Source organism: Penaeus monodon, chromosome 3 (assembly GCF_015228065.2).
Source record: "Penaeus monodon isolate SGIC_2016 chromosome 3, NSTDA_Pmon_1, whole genome shotgun sequence".
Classification (NCBI taxonomy): Eukaryota; Metazoa; Arthropoda; class Malacostraca; order Decapoda; family Penaeidae; genus Penaeus; species Penaeus monodon.
Window position 1 is genome coordinate 43,215,558 of NC_051388.1, and position 6,436 is coordinate 43,221,993.

Consider the following 6,436-nt stretch of genomic DNA (forward strand, 5'->3'; position numbering starts at 1 on the left):
GTTCCCAAAAGGACGAGAGACTCGGAGGAGGCCCAGAGGCCGCACAGGAGGAGACCCAAGAACACGCGAGAATTCATGATGGTGGAAGCTGTAAAACGGAATGTCGGCAAAGGAATTAGACCTAACATGCAAATGTACCCGCTCTTAAATACACATAATTTCTTACACAGAAGAAGAAACAACTCTTCAGGTCCCTACCTACGTGTAGGTCTGTGGAAGGTAAAGGAGAATCTGGTGACGGTCCTACGGAGACCGCAGTTTATATACAACGCGGAAGGACTCAGAGCAGGTCAAGGACTCCTTTCCCATTAACGAGGGTCTCATCCCAAAATACAGGTAAGCCTTAAACGTGTATATCAGTTTGGACGGTATTCCCAACCATCAGATTGAATGATATTCATCTGTATTACATATATATATACATATACATACATATATATATATATATATATATATATATATATATATATATATATATATATATATATATTCATGTATATATTGTATAAACATATGCGCATGTGTACACATACACACACACATGTGTATATATATGTGTATGTGTGTAATGATAACACCACCAACAGCAGAAACACCTCCAATAATAATAATGATAATGATAATGATAATAGTAATAATAAAAGGTAAATATTATAATAATGGTAATAATAATGAAGATAATGGTGATAATGATACTAATTATGATATGAATACTAATGATAATGATAACAATTATCACAACTGTTAAAGCTGTGATTGATGTTGTTATGATTATTATTATCATTATTACTATTAACATTATTAAAATCTAATATAATTTTTGTTATTATAATTATAATTTTTATTATGATTATTATCATTACTATTATTTTTTTTTACTATTATTTTCATTACCATTATTGTTATGGTTGTTATTAATATCATCATTATTATTAACATTTTATTATTATCATTATTATTATTATTATTATTATTATTATTATTATTATCATTACTATCATTATCATACTTATTAATATTATTCTTTATTATTGTTATTATTATCATTAGCATTATTGTGACAACTGTTATTATCCACCATCATTATCATCTTATCATCTTTATTATTACTGGTGTTAACATTTTATTGTTATTGTTATCGTGACTGATATAAATATTACCATAATTGTTATCGTTATTATTACCAGTTATTGTTGTTATCATAACCATTATCATTTCCATCATTATTAAGCTTATTACTTTCAATATCATTACATTACTATTTTTTTCCATTAATATCATTAATATTACTCTTACCATTGTTATCTTTATCATTATTATTTCCATTATTATTGTTATTATCTTTAGTATTATTGTTACCATCATAAGTATTTGCTATCATTATCACTGATATTAGTAATAGTGATGATAATGATGATAATCATCATGCCATCATAATGATGATGATAATATCCTCATTATTATCATCACTATTATTTTTTTCATTATTTTTTCTATAATTATCATTATGTTATCGTTATCATTTCTTCTTCTCAAGTGCCCCGTCCCACAAGGGCGTTGGCGATCATGGACTTCCACCTCTTTCTGTCTTTTTTGGTCTTCAAAAATTTTTCCCTTCCGTTATACTCGTCCACTCCTTATGCTTGCTGTGTAGGGTTTGTCTTTGTCTGCCCCTGCTTTGTTTTCCATCGATCTTGCCTGTCATGCTAAAATGTTCTAGCTCTTCTTTTCGCATTACGTGTCCCAAAATCCAACTGTCTTTTTTGGATGTTCTTTAGAAGAAAACGCTCTCTTCTGTCCTCTCCCCGTACTCCTGGGTTTGAAATTTATCTTTCCAAGATATTCTCATCATTCTCCTGAGAAACCATATAATCTGCCGTTCAATTCGTTTCTCCATATCCTGTGAAATAGTCCAGCATTCGCTACCATACGTGAGGAGGGAAAACACATAACAGTTCAGCATTCTGATTTGTTGACATAGAAATTTGTTGTTCTTCATTATTTTGCCCCGTTTTTCAAATGCAGCTTTTGCCATTCCAATTCGTCTTCTAATTTCTTGATCATATTTGCATCTTCCGTTATCATGCTGCCAAGATAGTTGAATTTCTGTACTTGTTTATCACGATGTCACCAATCCGTATCTTGTTTAGCAACTTTTTGTTTGCTGATTACCATAATTCGTCTTTCTACAGTTTATGGTAAGCCCTTCTTTTCGCTGGCTGCAACTACTTTGTCTAGTATCGTTATCATTATCATTAGCTTTAATATCATCACGAGAATAGCGATCATCATCATCACCACCGTCACATCCTTATCATAAACTAAGGATACTACACCTAGAAATGCCCTCATTATCATATTTATTACTATTAATGTCATCATCATCACTATCATTACCATTACCATTGTTACTTATTTTTACATAATATTAATTTCTGCCATAATATTACCATGTCCTACTTTGTCCCCAATTAGCTCGCCACATGTCGAGGTTCACTGACGGATAGTCCGCTATCCGATTGTTCCTTTCCTAATAATGTAATAATGATAAGGGTAATGTTTACTAATAACAGTAATGACAGCAGCGACGAAATATATACACAAAACACATACATGTATGTATATATACATTATTGTAAGGCCCGGCAGCGCTAACTTTGGCAACTCTCTGTTTTTGAACATACATGAATGCATACATTCACACACACACACAACATATATATACAGAGTGAGAAAGACAAAGACAAAAACATGTACATCACACGCATTATTGATATTCAGATCATGATAACTAATTTGTTTCGAATAAAACCCATGAAGAGATAGATTGAGAAATGAATATTTTTTACTAATCTTTTCTTTTAACGGTAGGTTCATGTCTGAGCCGCCGTGGTCACAGCATGATACTTAATTGTAGTTTTCATGTTGTGATGCTCTTGGAGTGAGTACGTGGTAGGGTCCCCAGTTACTTTCCACTGAGAGTGCCGGTTTTACCTTTTTAGGAAAATCATTCTCTCTATTTATCCGGGCTTGGGACCAGCATGACGGGGCGGCTTGGCCACCCAGTGGCTTAGATAGGCAATCGAGGTGAATTTTCCTTTCCCAAGGGAAACAACGCCCCGGCCGGTGACTCGAACCCTCGAACTCAGATTGCCGTCGTGACAGTGTTGAGTTTGACGCTCTAACTTTTTGGGCCACCGCGGCCTTAGTTTACTATTACCATAGAGGAAATGATATTCAAAAGACGATGTTTATTTTTTTTCGTATGAAATGTATGAATAAATAAATAAACATAGCATAAGTTATTTGAAAGGAGATTATCGATACGGTCCAGTCAGTCATTTGTCTGACAGCTACCCTGTTACTTCAAGCCCCTTTTTGCAACATTTCTGGCGACGAAAACTGTGCTACATCGACGCATGGAGGAGGCTCACTAGAGTGTATGTAAAGGGGTTTTAGGCTGGCAAGAGAAGGTGGAATCCAGCATGAAGGAGAGGTCCTCCCTGGAGAGGACGCACTTGTCGAAGAGGGCGCTGCAGGCCTTCGAGTCCTTCTTGGCGAACTTGGATCCGAAATTGATGGCCAGATCGTACACGCCTCGAGCGGTCTTGAGGTTGTCGTTGTTCTCGAAAGCAGTCTTGAATGAGGCCTAGAAGGAGACAGCTGGTCAGCGGACGTGGCCTAAATTTTCGCACAAGAGTTTGGCCACGCAACCAGCTGAATCCATCTGCTGGGCCACGGCAACCTATTGAAGCAAAAAAAAAAACATATTGTTTATGAATTTTTCCATAGAAAATTGTTCCATGTATGCCCAACAGGACTCACACACCCCCTTTTTCATGTACAGATTTAAGGGCGTCCTTTTTCAGCAGTGCACTTCAGTGTACATATGTTGTGTTAACATATACATTAATATACTTCAGGCTAAAACTTTAAAGGGACTAGATATTTCGTGAAACTCACTTTAACTGCAACGTCTTCTGCATCGTCTTCAACAACATCTTCACAGAATTGACGTCCCTTCCGTAACCGGCGGCGCTTCAGATGCTTCCCTACGAGCACTCCCTTGAGCACCGCCAGCGCCCCCACGCCCAAAGCTCCCGCTGCAGAAGCGGTAACTGTGGTGGCGGCGACAGTCCCGAGGGGGGGCGGTGGTCCCCAGAGGACGAGAGACTCGGAAGAGGCCAGAGGCCGCACAGGAGGAGCCCCCAAGAACACGCGAGAATTATGATTTTGGTGGAAGCTGTAAAGCGGAATGTCAGCAAAGGAATGAGACCTAATACTAATACATAAACGTTCCTGTTCTTGAATACACGCTTTCTACACAAGCGAAGAAACGCTCATCAGGTCCTTACCTGCGGGTGGTTCTGTGGAAGACGAATGAAAATCTGGTGTCGGTCCTATGGAGACCGCGGTTTATATACAACGGGGGAAGGACTCAGAGCAGGTAAAGGACTCCCTTACCATTAATGAGGGGTCTCATCCTAAAATGCAGGTAAGCCCTAAAGTATACGTGAATTTGACCGGTATATCCAACCACCAGACTGGACCATGTGCATCTGTATTAATAATATGTGTATATATGTAATTTGTATATTTATACTCTATACGCATATGCATATGTGCGTGTATGTAAGTGGGTGTGTATGTATATACATATAATGTTAGCAACACCACCAACAACAATAATAATGATAATAATGAAAAGAGTGATAATGATAATGATGATGATAGTATAAAATAAAATACAACAATGATAATGAAGATGATATTGACAATAATGATATAGTAATTATAAGAATTATCACAATTGCAAATACAATTAAAATTTGTTTTATAATGGTGTTATCATTATAATTTTTACTATTATTATTACTATTATTATCATTACCATTATCGTACCGTGGTTATCATTTTTGTTGTTATTATGATTTTTATCTTTTTCATAATCTTGATTATTATTATCATTATTACTGTAATCACGTCATTATATCATTACTATTGTTATCATTACCTTTATCATTATTACTATTATAAATTACAATATTATTTTATTACTATCATTATCATTATTATTATCATTGTTGCTAATATTATCATTATCATTATCTCATCTTTACATGACTGATGTTAAAATTAAAATTGTTATAAATTATCATGATCAATATCAGTTACTATAATTGTTATCATTATCATGATCAATATCAGTTACTATAATTGTTATCATTATTGTTATCATTATTACCATTGTCATTATTATTATTATTAACATCATAAGTAGCACCATTTTATTATTCTTACTATCTTTATCATAATCATCGCTATTATTGTCATCATTATCATCGTTATCGTCATTAATATCTTTATCATTATTTTTATTGTTATCTTTATCATTATTTTTATCATCATAAATATTTGTTATCATTACCATTAAATACTAGTAATAGAAAATATAATGATAATCATCATGCCCATCAAATAATAGCGATAACAATATCGTTATCACTACCATTGTTATTATTTTTATCATATCATTATTGGTTATCATTCTACCATCGTATCATTGTTATTACCATTAACATCAATATCACCACCAGCATCACCATCATCATTGTCATCTTCACCATGATGATCATCACCATGGCCATCATCATCATTATCATTACCATTTCGAATATTACACTAGTAATACTCCCCTTATTTTCATTTTTATCACTATTAATATCATTATCATATCATCACATCGTTATCGTTATCATTGTTACTTATTTTCCACAGTACTGATTTTGCTATAATATTACCAAGCTCTACCTTTTTTACGATGTGAGAAATAGCTTAGCCTTCCGAAATACCAAAGTACCTATTAGCTCGCTCACACGTTGAGGTTCGCTGACAAGATAGTCCGCTACCGATATGTGTTCCTTTCCTGATAGTAATAATGATAATTGTAATGATAAAAGTAAGATAATGATAGCAGCGATGATAATAATAATGATAATATATGCACGCACACACACATATATATATGAACATGCGTATGCATATATACTATATTGTAAGGCCCAGGCAAAGCTACCTTATTAATCTCTCTGAATGAACATACATGCATACATTCACAACACACAAATATATATAATATATATATATAATATATATATATATATATTATATATATAATATATTTATATATATATAAGGAAAAACAAAAATATATACATTACCTAATGATATAGAGATCACGATAACTAATTTTTTTTCGCATAAAAGCCATAAGCAGATAGATGGAAAAATAATTTTTCTAAAACGACAGAGGAAATGATATTCACATGACGATTGTTTATTTATTTCGTATGAATGTATAAATAATAGATAAATATAGCAGATTAGTATTGGAGAGATTACCATAGGTCCAGTCAGTCATTTAAGTCTGATTCAA

General features: G+C 33.8%; 1 pseudogene; it reads right to left on the minus strand.

Moving 5' to 3' along the window:
* LOC119588667 overlaps positions 1 to 82 on the minus strand; it is a 978-nt pseudogene extending 896 nt beyond the window's left edge.
* Positions 83 to 6,436: the final 6,354 nt, after the last annotated feature.